Here is a 16,441-nt window from a genome sequence, read left to right as displayed (position 1 = left end):
CCCACCCCCACTCTGGCCTATCACCCTCACCTTAACCTCCTTTCACCTATCGCATTTCCAACGCCCCTCCCCCAAGTCCATCCTCCCTACCTTTTATCTTAGCCTGCTTGGCACACTCTCCTCATTCCTGAAGAAGGGCTCATGCCCGAAACGTCGATTCTCCTGCTCCTTGGATGCTGCCTGACCTGCTGCGCTTTTCCAGCAACACATTTTCAGCGCTCAATCAGAAAAAGAACCATTTTATCCTGACTCATTGCTTTCCCTTGTGTAGTGATTGGAATGAGGTTGGCAAGGTGGATCTCATTGAGTATGAGATTGCTCATTGGACTAGATTAACAACCCCAATCTGGGAGCCCTAGCTGTCAGATATAAACAGGAGTCTTTTGGACCCAGGTGTCCCTGTAGAAGGAGCACACTGTGTCTACCAATACCCTCTGTTTTCAGGGAGAGGTGGGCATGGCAGGGTATGGTGTGCTTTGTTTCCCCTGCTAAACCTATTTTGATTTAACCACTGTGCCCTCCTTCACTTTCTTTCATGTGGACATTGTCCTTGAAGGGAATTGCACTGCTTGTCAATGGCCATTTTGGTATTTTTCTTTCTGGTGGTGGAATAAGAATACTGTTTCTGCACGTGATGCTTTTTCACTGTTCTAAACCTACATGCACACAAATATGGGTGCTGCAGAGAAATAAACCATTACTGCTGTTTGGCAGTAGTGTAGAGAGGGGATTTTTATAAGTTTGAATGTCCACATTCTAGGGATTGGCACTGAGGTCAGAGTCCATGTACTTTGCCCATGTAAATAAAGGGTGACCTGAAGATAGATACTAGCCTCTGTGCCATTATTTCACTAGCGATGAGAGAAAACAGTACACTCTTGAGGAAAGCTTGGTTGGATTGGAACAGTCATCTTGAGTTGGGGTAGGCACCTATGATATCGTGCCTTTATTTGGAAAGATTGACTCTCATTTGATTCTGCTGCCAAAGATTGGCCCAGTACGTAGCAAGAATGTATTTCTTTTCTAGGCAAATGACATTGTTTTGCCTCTGCTCCAATGAGTAATTTCTTCTGTCTGTTTGCAGACCCAAAGTCTTTTTGGTTATTAGAAGCCTGACATTCCCTGAGGTACCATAAATTAAAACCTTTCAAGAGGTTGACAAATTTAGTTAAGCAGTACTACAATCTCAAGTGTCCTCTAATTCTGAGAAGCTACCAGTTTTACTCAGCAGTCAGAGCACCAGGGAAATCCATATCAGGATTTTTGGCAAGGTTGAGATGACTGGCAGAGTCGCATGATTTTGCATTAACCTTGCATGAGATGCTGCAAGACAACATGGTATGTGAGATTGATAACATAATTATACAAAAGCACCTATTAGCTGAAGCCCAAGTAGGCGTGACATCTGGCCTAGTCATTAGAAAATGTGGCAAGTCGAGCATACGAACTACTGGGGCATCCCAATGGCAGTGGACACCCTCACCTGCCCAACTGAGCTTAGGGAACACCACATGGGTGTAGGCAATCACAAGTGTGAGGTTGTCCATTTTGGAAGGACAAATAAGAATGCGGAATACAGGGTTAACGGTAAGGTTCTTAGTAAGGTGGAGGAGCAGAGGGATCTTGGGGTCTATGTTCATAGCTCTTTGAAAGTTGCCAGTCAGGTGGATAGAGCTTGTAAGAAGGCCTATGGTGTATTGGCGTTCATTAGCAAGAGTCGTGAGGTGATGTTGCAGCTGTACAGGACCTTGACAGAAACTTTTTCCCTGGGTACAACAGAGTGTTATAAGGGGACATAAATTTAAGGTGAAGGGTGGAAGGTATACGGGGGATGTCAGGGGTAGCTTCTTTACCCAGAGAGTGGTGGAGGCATGGAATGAGCTGCCTGTGGGAGTGGCAGAGTCAGAATCATTGGTGACCTTTAAGCGGCAATTGGATAGGTGCATGGATAGGTGCTTAAGCTAGGACAAATGTTCGGCACAACATCGTGGGCCGAATGGCCTGTTCTGTGCTGTATTGTTCTATGTTCTATGTTCTAAAGCCTCATGCAGGACATATCCTGAGCAGAGGGACTCTAGGCCAGCCCACAGCAAAATCCCACAAACCTGAGCCTCAGCCAAATAGCTACAATGTTTTTCAGGTCAGGGCCGGTAAACCATTGGAGTTGCTGCTAGTATGCAGACTTGAGACAACAAAGGAGTCCTGTGAGGCCTGACTTCAACAAGAGTACCATAGACCAGTATTCAGGAGAATGCACACCTGGAAAGTCCACCTACATGTGGTTTGGAGCAGTTAAGTTGTTTAGCAACAACCAAATCATAATTAAAAGTCCAGTTAAATGGTCACTTGGTTCTTGTGGAAGTCAATACCAGCAAAGCTGTACCAGTGGTTGCAGAACCAATCTTTAACAATATTCACTCTGGATTCCAACCGTTACGTTTGCACAAGACCTCAGTCAGAATGAGAACTTAACTTGGAGAACCATTAAGAGTGTGACCTTGGTTCCAGTCTCCTATGAGAAGCAGTTGGTGCAGTTACCACTGATTTGTAGTAAAAGGCTTGGACTCAAGCTTGATGAGGCCTTATTGAAAGAGTTCAACTTGATTGGCTCAAATTTTCAATTAGAAAATGGCTGCCTGAGTGAAATCTTCATTTTAACACTAGAGGATTTTCAGGAATACAGGAATTATCAAAGCAGCCAAGGCCATACTATATGTTGACCAGGAAGCAATTCCATGATTCTGCAAAACCCAGCAGAAAACAGGAGACTGGAAAGTGATGGAATCATCAACCCTTTGCAGAATGGGCAGCACTGGTCATGGTGACTGAGGTCTAATGGATTGGTTCACCTTTCTGGGTATTTTAAGTAAACTTCTCACAGCTGGATAAATACCCAGTTCTTCGCATAGAAGACCTGCGTGCAAAAATGCTAGAGGGTGCTGTTTTCCACGAAACTGGAAATGAATCATGCCTACCTGCAATTGTGGCTAGATGAGTCCCAGAAGTATAGCAAAATTAGGGGTTGTATGGCAAAAGGATTTGCACCAATATATTGGTTGCTGCTAATCAGGATGATGTGCTAATACCTGAGAAGACCAATAAAGAGCACTTGAAGAACTTTAAGCATTATGTCAAATGTTTCTCCTAGACAGGTGGATGCCTTAGCAGGGGAATATGTGTGCTGCAGGCATCGCAAGTGACCTATGTGGGCTACAGAGTTGATAAATCCAGCTTATACCTGTTGGAAAATAAAGTGAGGGCAATCAAAACTGAGCACTGGGGACTTGTCTGCCTTCAATCCTAATAGTTTTCTCAGTATTTCTCCTTACTCACTATGATTGTTCCAGGTTCCTCCCTTTCCATACTTTCTGCATTATCTGTTATCCTTAGGATGTTACTCATGTCTTCCACTGTGGAAACTGAAGCAAGCTATTGATCTAGTGACTCCATCATTTGTGTTCGCCATTATATCTCCCTTGTCTCATCCTACAAGGGACCAACATTCACTTTGGCTACTCTCTTCCCAATTATATACATAGAGACGAGTTTACTGTGATTTTATATTTTTCTAGTTTTCTTTCATTATTTACCTTTGTTCTTTTGTATGATGTTTTTAATATCCTTTTGTTGATTTTAAAAGTTCTGTCAATCTTCCAGCCTGATACTCATCTTTGTAATAGGCCTTAGTATAAAGATGGATAAAAAAAACTATCTGTAATTTCTTTGCTTAGCCATGAATGTTTTTATCTCCTCTTACAGTCGTTCTTCCTTTCTGGAATATACTTTAAATGGCAGCAATTGTGTAACTCCTTAAGCAGGTTGGGTCTTTTAACCATTTGGAGATATTATGTGAACTTATCAAATCCTGTCAGCATTTTAATATGATGGATTGAGAAACAAATATAGAGTAAGCTGAAGAAAGTCCATTGTCTGATTAGCATCTGTAAAAAGAGAAAGAGAGTTTAAGTCCAGTATAACTAAGTTTTAACAAAGTCATACAGATTAGAAATGTGAATTCTGCTTCTTTCTCAGATGCTGTCAGATTTGCTGAATTTCTGTAACATTCTGTATTTTACTCAGATCTTCAGCATCCCCAAGATCTCACCTTTATTTGGATTATGAGAGGCTGTTTCCCAAGATTGGAATGAAATGACACATTGCCAGGATAAGAGCTATCTTTTTTCCCCCCCTCCTTTTATCCCTGTTTAAATGATTTCTCTCAATGTTGTGAAGTTTTGGAATTCTCTTCCCCAGAGAACAATGCAGGCTGGGTCATTGGCTTTATTCAAGTCTGAGTTAGAGGAACTGCCTGCAGACAAACAAGACCATGGTAGACCGGAAAGGGAAGTTGAGACTTAAACAAGAGTATCCATGATCTGGTTTGATGGTGCAGCAGATTTGAAGGGTCAAATGGTCTACTCCTGCTCCTTTGTCCTAAACGAAGACTCTAGTGTTAACTTATATTACACCTTTGGCATTATTGTTTAAACAGGTCACCTTTTCGAATTCTCTGCTCTAGAAGATTTTCTCAATGTCAAAATAGCATAAGAAGGTAGTGACTGTGTAATATGCCACAGATGACATACTAATGCATAGATATGCAGAAGCTGAATATAGCCAATGTCATAGAATGGTAGATCCACAGAAAAACAAATCTATTAAGGATTTCCCACTGCTGAGGATCATCATAATTTCAAAAGTTCCTTACGATGGTGAATCAAGTGAATATGCTTTTATCAAACTGGTAGATGTTAAAAATTCCTTGAGGGAAAGAGAGCCCACAGATATAGCTGGCAAACAGATTAGAAATGTGAATTCTGCTTCTTTCTCAGATGCTGTCAGATTTGCTGAATTTCTGTAACATTCTGTATTTTACTCAGATCTTCAGCATCCCCAAGATCTCACCTTTATTTGGATTATGAGAGGCTAGTGGTATGCAAGCTCCCCTCCAGGCCACTTAACATCCTGACTTGGAAATATCACAGTTCTTTCACCAGTCGCTTGGTCAAAATTCTGGAATTTGTGACTGGCATTGTGAGCATACTTATGACACATGGACCACAGCAGCTCAATAAGGCAATTCCCCACCATTGGACAACTAAGGGCTGGAAATAACTGCTTGCCCAGCGAATAACTTCCATATACAATGACTGAATAAAAATAATGTTGGCTCTTATTTCAAGAGGACTGGAGTATAAGAGTAGGAACGTCTTACTGCAACTGTATTATGTGGTGGAAAGACCACTTGTGGAGTAAGTGAGCATTTTTGGTTCCCTTATTTAAATTCACTGGAATGAGTTCAGAGAAGGTTCATTAGGAAGAACCCCAGTATGCAGGGATCATCTTACAAGCAAAGGCAAAAACAGATTGGGACTTTAAGATTTGTAGTATAGATGAATGAGCGGTAATCACATTTAAAAATCAAGGAGTTTAAGGCATTTGACATGGTAAATGCCAAACAGATGTTTTCCCTCATGGGAGAACCTTAGACCAGTGGGCATAGTCTCCAAATAAAGGGGTGCCCATTAAAGATTGAAATGAGGAGGAATTTCTTCTCTCAGATGGTTGTGACTCTTTGGAATTTATTGCCACAGAGCTGGGGATGCAGAATCCTTGTGTATAGTTAAGGCTGAGACAGATTCTTGATCAGTCGGGAAATTCAAGGTGACAGGAAAAAGGCACAAAAGTGGACAAAAATACCAGATCAGCCTTTGTCCTATTGACAGGCAGAGCAAGTTCAAGGGGCCAAATAGCATACTCCTGTTACTATTCTTTGTGGTCTTGTGGTCTTGTGGTCTGGAGTCTCTTCAGAAATCTTAACATGCTATGATCCACATCTACCAGCTATAGCAGACTAGCAGCTGATACATGTTCAGCAGGTTGGAGCCTGTAACACTTTTATGTTTCTTCATAGTATAGTGGTTAGTATCCCTGGCTGTCACAGGGAGACCAAGGTTCAATGTCGTGACAAGAATTATTTTCTAGATGAAAGTAGTACAGTCAAGGACACTTATATGGATTTTAGCAAAGCATTTAACAATAAGGTCATAAATGGGAATCTAATAAAGTAAATAACGTAACTAGGATAAACTTGCTTAATGATAGGTGACAAAGGGTGATGGTAGATGGCTGTTTGTGATTGGAAGTCAGTGTTGAATGGCATACCACAGGATTGCTACTGGGTTCCTTACTGTTCATATAAACAATGTAGATGAAAGTGGGAGGGGAATGATAAGTTTGTAGATTACACAAAGATTGACCAGGTGTTTCACAGTGAATAAGGTCTTAGGTTAGAGGGGGATATAAACAGATTGATCAGGAGTAGAAATTTAACCCTGATAAATGAGGTGCTTTTTTGAAAAAGAAAGAAGACCAGGGAGTATTCAATGAATGGCAAAACACTAGGAAGCTCAGCGGTACAGATGGATCTTTAGATGTTTATCCACAAATCCCTGAAGGTAGCAGGGCAGTTTAATAGGGTAGTTAAGGCAGCATATGGGACACTTGCCTTTATTAGTAAAGGTATACATAAGGGCAGGGAGGTTATGTTGGAACTAAGTCGGACTTTGGGTCAGAGATGGAATACAGTGCGCAGTTCTGCTTGCTAGAACAGAGGATGTGATTGCACTGCAAGAGGTACAAAAAAGATTTACCAGGATGTCACTTGAGATGATGCACTTTACCTATGAACTGAGGTTGGATAAGCACGGGTTGTTTTCTTTAGAACAGAGGAGGTTCAGATAGAGGTATATAAGTGGTTCTGTTCGCCGAGCTGGAAGTTTTTGTTGCAAACGTTTCGTCCCCTGGCTAGGCGACATCATCAGTGCTTGGAAGCCTCCTGCGAAGCGCTTCTTTGATGTTTCCTCCGGTGTTTAGATTAGATTAGATTAGATTATATTACAGTGTGGAAACAGGCCCTTCGGCCCAACAAGTCCACACCGACCCGCCGAAGCGCAACCCACCCATACCCCTACATTTACCCCTTACCTAACACTACGGGCAATTTATCATGGCCAATTCACCTGGCCTGCACATCTTTGGACTGTGGGAGGAAACCAGAGCACCCGGAGGAAACCCATGCAGACACGGGGAGAACGTGCAAACTCCACACAGTCAGTCGCCTGAGGCGGGAACTGAACCCCGGGTCTCTGGCGCTGTGAGGCAGCAGTGCTAACCACTGTGCCACTGTTTATAGTGGTCTGTCCCTGCCGCTTCCGGTTGTCAGTTTCAGCTGTCCGCTGTAGTGGTTGGTATATTGGGTCCAGGTCGATGTGTTTGTTGATGGAGTTTGTGGATGAATGCCATGCCTCTAGGAATTCCCTGGCTGTTCTCTGTCTGGCTTGCCCTATGATAGTAGTGTTGTCCCAGTCGAATTCATGTTGCTTGTTGTCTGCGTGTGTGGCTACTAAGGATAGCTGGTCGTGTCGTTTCGTGGCTAGTTGATGTTCATGTATGCGGATTGTTAGCTGTCTTCCTGTTTGTCCTATATAGTGTTTTGTTCAGTCCTTCCATGGTATTTTGTACACTACATTCATTTTGCTCATGTTGGGTATCGGGTCCTTCGTTCTGGTGAGTTGTTGTCTGAGTGTGGCTGTTGGTTTGTGTGCCGTTATGAGTCCTAGGGGTCGCAGTAGTCTGGCTGTCAATTCCAAGATGCTCCTGATGTATGGTAGTGTGGCTAGTCCCTTTGGTTGTGGTATGTCCTCGTTCTGTGGTCTTTCTCTTAGGCATCTGTTGATGAAGTTGCGCGGGTATCCGTTTTTGGCGAATACCTTGTATAGGTGTTCCTCTTCTTTTTGCAGTTCTGGTGTACTGCAGTGTGTTGTGGCCCTTTTGAATAGTGTCCTGATGCAGCTTCGTTCGTGTGTGTTGGGGTGTTTACTTTCATAGTTTAGGACTTGGTCTGTGTGTGTGGCTTTCCTGGATACCCTTGTAGTGAATTCTCCGTTCGCTATTCTCTGTACCATCACGTGTAGGAATGGGAGTTGGCTATCCTTTTCTTCTTCTCTCGTGAATCGGATTCCTGTGAGTGTGGCGATTCACTAGAGAGGTGATAGGTTAGAGAGGAGGGTGGGGGAAGGTAGCTAGGAGTACAATAGGTGAATGGGGATTATAGGGCAAGCCAGACAGAGAACAGCCAGGGAATTCCTAGAGGCATGGCATTCATCCACAAACTCCATCAACAAACACATCGATCTTGACCCAATATACCAACCACTACAGCGGACAGCTGAAACTGACAACCGGAAGCGGCAGGGACAGACCACTATAAACACCGGAGGAAACATCAAAGAAGCGCTTCGCAGGAGGCTCCCAAGCACTGATGATGTTGCCTAGCCAGGGGACGAAACGTTTGCAACAAAAACTTCCAGCTCGGTGAACAGAACCAGAACAACGAGCACCCGAGCTACAAATCTTCGCACAAACTTTGAAGAGGTATATAAGATTTTGAGGCACAGACATGGTGAATAGAAAGCAGCTATTCCCATTATTCAAAGGGTCAATGCAAGAGGACATAGTTTTAAGGAGAAAATTTAGGAGGGTTATAGGGGATGTTGGGGGGGGAAAGTCATCCAAACGGTAGTGAGTGCAAAATGTACTGCCTGGCTGGGTAATTGTAGGAAACCTATAAATATTTTTAAAATGTTTGGATAAATGCTTGAACTGATAACGTTCAAGGCTATAGATCTCGTAGTGGAAGTAGAGACTGGTTCAAATTTAGCATTGCTTTTGCAATAAACACACTCGGTGTTCTACTATAAGATTAAAAATGATCAGAGCCATTAAGCAGTCTTGCAAACACAGAAATGACATAGTCAAGGCATCACCCAGAATTCAGTTGTTCAGCTATTAACTATTTCCAATGAAGTCTCCAACAACAGACACATGATTGAGGTTATTATCAAAAACATAGCAGATTGAGACTTTATGGAGGTAGTTGAAATTTTCACATCAGAAGATACTCAAAATTCTCAGTCACACAAAGGTAACTAGAGAAGATAGGAACAGGATTAAGAATGTCTCCAATTCAAAGATTTTAGGAAAGATGTATGGAGGGCCTAATAGTTCAAAATTATGCCAATACTTTGAACAGTGCAGACACTTCATTTACACTGAAGACTTTGCTCGTCTTTAATGAGAGCAATATAAACAACACTTTGATTTGAGAGTCTTTAGAGAATTTATCAAGCATTCATGAGGATCACAAAGTATCATGCAAGGGTGCAACAGTCAGACTGGTGACTAGATAATAATGATTGCTTAATGTTTCTGTGATGTAAACCACCAAGAGGAAAAAGAACAACTTTGACATTTATCTTTCCCAACAAGCCCAAGGAAGTGCCTCGGAATGGATTTATTTCGGTTCAAAGGAAAAGACCTTCATGACTATCATGAACTATGGTTCAAGATGGTTGAAGGCGACCACCCGCATATGTCAGCAGATCTGGCAGCACTTGTGAAAAGAAATCAGAGTTAATGTTTCAGGTCTGGTGACCCTTCCTCAGAACTGTTCTGTCAGATTTGCTGCACTTTTCCAGCAACTTCTGTATTTTGTTTCTGATTTACAGAATCTACAGTTCTTTTGATTGTTGCCAACATAATATGGTGGCAAAGACATTAATAAAATCACTGAAGGGAATCTATTTCATTCATAGCACTTTGGACTGTAAGACTATGACCACTGTGTGATACTGTGGAGTCATAAAGGTCTACAGCACAGAAAAAAGCCCTTCACTCCTTTTGAATCTGTGCTGGTCAAAAACAACCACCTAAATAGATTCTAATTCCATTTTCCAGCACTTCAATTATAACCTTGAATTCTTTGGTATCACAAGTGCACATCTAAAGATTTCTTAAATGTATTGAGGGGGTTCTTCCTCTACCACCCTTACAGGCAGTGAGTTTCCGTTTCGTACCACCCTCCTGCGTGCAAACTTTATCCTCCTGTTTCTGTAAATCCTAGTCATAGAACCCTCCACCAAGCAGAAAAATGTTTCTTCTTGTCTATCCTATCTATGCCCCTCAATTTTATTCATCTCAATCATGACCCACCTCAATCTCCTCTGCTCCAAGGAAAACAATCTTAATCTATCAAATCTCTCTTAAAAACTGGATAACTACAGAACAGGCAAAATTCTGGTAAATATTCTCTGCCACCTTTCTAGTGCAATTGCATCCCTCCTATAATAAAGACTCCTAATTACACACTATGTAACCAATGTTTTATACAGCTCCAGCATAACCTTCCTGATCGTAAATTTTATGCCTTGACTAGGGTCCATGATTTGCAAGTAAACAGCTTTAAAAGCTCACATAGAAATACAATTTCATTCGTTTTGTCAGTTTGCATCTCTAGTTTCAAGCAACTGGAGAAACTTCATAAGGAATACGAGAACAGTAAAAGTTTCATTGAGAAGGATCAAAAATTTAAGTCTTGCATTATTAAGTTACAGATTCTCACCACACCAGAATAGATTTTCACCAGAGATATTGAGGGGCAGGAGATTAAGAACTAACTGCCATCTGTCTCAGAAGTTACAGCCTAATGTCACTGAAAATGACCATGTGGGTTGAAGCAACATGAAGACAGCCCAGCTAGTAACTTCAATGAAAGGAATATAATGAGTTACCAGAGTCACATGTCCATGAAAGAGCATGGACAAGAGATCAACAGAGAAACAATCGTACAGAAAATACTGAGTTCTTACATAATTAAAACAGCTCATGGGATTGAGGAGATAGGTGGAACAGCAGATCAGGATTCTGGGGATGGTGACACTGTGTGCATGCAAAGGCTCAACACATTGCATGCAGTGCAGCTTCCTCCAAATGTCCAAGAAGTGATGTTGGGAGCAGCTGAATATATCACAGACTTCTGCTGCTCACCTATGCCAGCTTTTTCAGAAAGACCTGAATTCTCTCAGATCAGGAGGCAATTCAAACTTGGTAGCTTTAAAATTGACTGCAACTTTGAATTTCCACACCTTTCCAGGACTTTACTAACTCTCTGGTTTGTCAAAATACTACAAAGGTTTGCAATGGAGAACACAGGATTAGCTGTTGGTTCTGCAAAATCCTTTTTTCTCATCATTCCTTCAGGTGTTATGCCTGGATAACTCCAGGCTGAAGGCATGCTTGCTGGATTGCTGAGAAACTCCACTCCTGCTATCTGTTCGAGCTGGTAAATTCCATGACTACCACCTCAGGATGAATATTGGTGATAACTCCACCAGTCTGAGCACCTTCTGCAGTTTGAAACTCTTCCCTGCGGGGAGACAGAATGATTGGGTGTCATCTCAATGATCGCTTGTGAGCACACAGGTCTAAGACAACTCTTGTGCCCCTGGTAAGTGTTTCACAATTTTATTCTCCCACAACTGAAACAAATTTCAAAGCATGAAGTGGTTCTCAGTTACTCCATCCTCTGCTGAGGTCTGGGCAACCAAAGCTTCCTTCTGTTCAACAGTCCTTTAAACTCACTTTTTCACAGCTCAATGGCCCCATGAGTGCCTGTTTGCAGTGACTATACAATGTCTTGTAATCTTGCAGAGTGACACAGATTATTCATCCTTTTTCTGGTAACGGACCTAGGCTCCAGTATGGACTTTCACTGCTACATCTGTTCAGTCTGGTTTGGTCTAGCAATAGGGCCTTAAACATTTCCCTGAAGAAGAATACAGTACAGACCCTTAAGCCCTCTATGTTGTGCTGACCTTTTATCCTACTCTAAGATCAGACTTACCTATATACCCTATATTGTACTAACTTTCATGTGCCTATCCAAGAGAACCTTAAATGTTCTTAATGTATTTGACTCTATTACTACTGTTGGCAGTACATTCCACATGACCACCACTCTGAGTAAAGAACCTACCTCTGACATCTCCCTAAACCTTCCTCCAATTACCTTTAAAATTATGCCCCCTCATAATAGACATTTCTGACATGGGGAAAAAGTCTCTGGCTATCCACTATCTATGCCTCTCCACATCTTGTATACCTCTATCAAGTCACATCACCTCCTTCTTCACTCAAATGAGAAAAGCCCTAGCTCACTCAACCTTAAGATATACCTTCTAGTCCAGGCAGCAGCCTGGTAAATCTCCTCTGCACTCTCTCTCTAAAGCTTCCACATCTTTCCTATAATGAGGTGACAAGAACTGAACACAATATTCCAAGTGTGGTCTAACCAGAGCTCTGTAGAGCTGCAGCATTACCTCTTAAACTCCATTCCCTGCAAATGAAAGCCAACACACCATATGCCTTCTTAACAACCCTATCAACTTTGGTAACATTTGAGGGCCCAGAATAGAACCTAAACTAGACATCCATGAACTACAGGGAGCCTTTGTTTGGAATAGGAGGTTAGTGATTGAAGTTATCAGGGTATCTGTTGCTGTGACAATGGTGGGCACAGAAGGTATCTCTGTCAGCATTTACTCAGACTCCTGGATTTTGAGGAATTATTGCCTGATTAATATCCTTTAAATACCATGCCAGACCATTTGATTCCAAGAGGTGATAACTGTGGCATCAATCTACTGACCATCCTGCCACACTAAGCTTCTTTCCCAGACCTAGCTAACTGGTCGACGAGTAATTGCATGTGGCCAGCCATCACCCACCATGGGGTATTTGTATTCTGCCTGTCCTGACAACCCCAGCACTACTGAAAGACTGTGCATGAAACAGCCACCATCTGGTCAAAGATCTTTGTCTTCCATAACTCTTCTGAATATGAGAACACAAAACTATGAGCAGGAGCAGACAATCAATCTCCACACCCTGCTCCACAACGTAATACAATTGTGTCTGACCTAATTTCAATTTCAATTTCAACTCCACTTCCCTGCCTACCCCTAACCCTTTTTAACTTGCTACTAATTAAAAATCTGTCCATCCTCTCCATTTCCTGTGTCGAAGAGAAAGGCGATGTTATTTATTTAAATATTGTAGATTTTAGCCCAGCACCATTTCCTGTGCATGACTGGTACTACACTGCTCTTGTGTTATTTGATTTTACTGTGGAATGTTTGCCTCAAACAGATGTGGAACAAATACGAAACAGACAGCATTCTGCAGGCTTATGCATCAAGTACCTGGATTAAACTGGGTCATAAGCATCTTCAGTGAACCCACAGGCGCTGGCAATTAATATCAACAAACTAAAGTTGGGCAAGTGTGCTGCTAAATCAACAGTTCCCATAATCAATAATATTCTCACCCAGCACTGTGCGCTTTTCTTTTAAAACAAAACAGTGAAGAACAAGATTGATTCCAAAAGAACTGGATGTCAAGTTGCTTACTTTACTTTCGTGGTTTATCCTTTCAGAGCTGTTCAAGAATTTAAACAGCCTTCTCTCTTCTCCTGTTCTCCCACCACCACCTCAAACCCCTCACTGAAGCCCTAACATGTGCGACACATCTTCTGAGCTCTGAAGAAGAATCACTAGATTTGAAACATTAACTCCATTTTTCTTTTCTCCACAGATGCTGCCAGACCTACTGAGTTTTTCCAGAAATTTCTGTTTTTATTTTAGATTATTTTAGCTTGTCTGGATGAGAGTGAGGATTGCAGATTGGATGAGTAAATTAACCATGGGCCACACTACTGGAAACCAGGAATGTAGTGGTGGTAGGGGACAGTATAGTGAGTGAGATTGACCCTGACACTGTTCCCGTCCAAAAAAGCGAGCATCCGGATAGCTGTTTCCTGTGTGCCACAGTTTTGAACTTCTGTTCAGGGCTTGAGAGAAACTTGGGAAAGGGAGAATCAAGTTGTGGCGATCCATGTCGGCACCAACAATTTTGGCAGGACAAACGAGCATGGTCAGTGTGAAGAGTTAGTGGCAAATTAAAAAGCAGAACTAAAAAGGTGATAATCTTCGCATTACTATTTGAGCAAGATGCAAATTGTCAAAAAGCAAATTAGATTAGGGAGGTGAATACATGCCTCAAATGTCATGACTCGAGGGGTTGTGCATTGGAAATCAAGTACCGCTATTCTGGGAATAGTTACAAATGTGAAAATGTGGTTAAATCATAGAAGAAACCAATTTTATCCAACTATCCAATTCAGTTAAAATAATTACTAGGCTTTTACCAAAAGAAGAAAATCAACATTTATTATAAGCATTTTTTTCAACCAATGATAATTCAACATGAATTTGTAATTTGCACCTTGATCCATTTTTTTACATTTCTATATGCAGACAGAATACATGGAGTCAAGATAAAACAAGATTGTGCCAAAGAAGTACAGTTCTGATGCCAGATTGGGTCACGGATATTGCTGAGTTGTATTCCTTTAGTTTCTTTCTATTCTTTAAATGCAGTTGTAAGATTGTGGACATACAAATTCTCAATTTTTCATTCACTAGTCGTGAAAGCTCAATGGAGGACTACTTTGGTGACACTTATCATTTTATTAGATTCAAGCTTGTTATGGAAAAGCCCAGGCTGATATTAAAATTCTAAACTGGAGGAAGGCTGATTTTAACAAGATCAGGTATAAGTTGGCCAAAATGGAATGGAAGCATTATTTTCATTAAATCTGTATCAGAACAGTGGTTTACATTAGAAAATGAAATATGGAGAAGAAATGGCCAACATTTTCCAATAAAAGGTAAAGGGTTTGACCAACAAATCTAGTGAACCATAAATTTTATGGGATACACAAGATAGAAATTAGAAAAAAAAGGCTTATAGTAGGTACCAAGGGCCTAAACAGCAGAAACAGAGGATTTTTTTATTCATTCACAGGACGAGGCCAACATTTATTGCCCATCTCTAATTGCCAAGCGGGTTGTTCAGAGTCAATCACATTGCTATGGGTCTGGAGTCACATGTAGACCAGACCAGGTAAGGATAGCAAGTTTTCTCCCCCACATTAGTGAACCAGTTGGGATTTTTTTCCCAACAATCAACCAATGGATATATGGTCAGAAGACTCTTAATTCAAGCTTTTAAATTCAAATGGCAGGATTTGAACCCAGGATCATTACCTGTGTCTCTGTGTTGTATTCCTTTTGATTTCTTTCTATTCCTTTTTTGGTTTCTTTCTATTCCTTTTATTATCTTGGAAGCCATGAGGTTGTGGACTCCAACTCCCCTGTATAGAATGTACAAGGGTGTACCTAGGAAATAAGGAGAACAAAAATGATAATGGCATGACAAAGGATTTTACATCTATATAACAGTAAAAGGATAACAAGTGAAACAGTAGGGCCAATTAAGGACCACAGTGGTAATTTGTGCGTGGAGACAGAGGGCATGGGTAGAGTTATAAATGAATATGTTGTGTCAGTGTTCACCAGTGAGAGGGACAATTCTGGTATAGAAATCAGGGAGAAGAATTAAAGAAATTTGGATAGACAGATGTGCTGAGTAGTCTGGCAGTCTTAAAAGTAGATAAATCTCAGGGCCAGATGAAATGTATCTCAGGCAGTTGAATGAGGCAAGAAGGAAATAACAGAGGCACTGGCAATAATTTTTAATTCCTCTTTGGCTGCATGACCAGTGCCAGAGGACTGGAGGACTGTCAATGTCATTCTGTTATTCAAGAGTGCATGGGATAAACTGGGAAATTACTGACCTGTCAGTCTAATCTCAGTCATGGGAAAAATATTGTAACCAATTGCAAAGGACAGAATCTGCACTTTGAGAGGTCAGATGGTTTTCTTAAAGAGAGTAGTCATGTCTGACCAGCTTTTTGAAGAGGCGACTAGGTGTACAAAGGAGGGCAATGCTTTTGCTGTAGTCTACAGACTTCAGCAAGGCTTTTGATAAGGTTTGCCCTCCAATGCATCTCGTCCACATCCTGCACCTCCGCCCTCAGACCCCACCCCTCCAACCATAACAAGGACAGAACGCCCATGGCGCTCACCTTCCACCCTACCAACCTTTGCATAAACCAAATCATCCGCCAACATTTCTGCCAACCTTTGCATAAACCAAATCATCCGCCAACATTTCTGCCACCTCCAAACAGATCCCACCACCAGAAATATATTTCCCTCCCCACCCCTTTCCGCCTTCCCCAAAGACCGTTCTCTCCGTGACTACCTGGTCAGGTCCGTGCCCCCCCTACAACCCACCCTCCCATCCTGGCACCTTCCCCTGCCACTGCAGGAATTGCAAAACCTGTGCCCACACCTCGTCCCTCACCTCCATCCAAGGCCCTAAAGGAGCCTTTGACATCCATCAAAGTTTTACCTGCACATCCACCAATATCATTTACTGTATCTGTTGCTCCCGATGCGGTTTCCTCTACATTGTGGAGACTGGACACTTCCTATCAGAGTGCTTTAAGGAACATCTCTGGGACACCCACACCAATCAACCACACCGCCCTGTGGCCCAACATTTCAACTTCCCCTCCCACTCTGCCGAGGACATGGAGGTCCTGGGCCTCCTTCACCGCCGCTCCCTCACCACCAGA

The sequence above is a fragment of the Chiloscyllium plagiosum genome, chromosome 2 (assembly GCF_004010195.1).
Source record: "Chiloscyllium plagiosum isolate BGI_BamShark_2017 chromosome 2, ASM401019v2, whole genome shotgun sequence".
NCBI classification, from domain to species: domain Eukaryota; kingdom Metazoa; phylum Chordata; class Chondrichthyes; order Orectolobiformes; family Hemiscylliidae; genus Chiloscyllium; species Chiloscyllium plagiosum.
The sequence above is the reverse complement of the archived record's forward strand: the minus strand, read 5'-3'. Positions refer to the sequence as shown.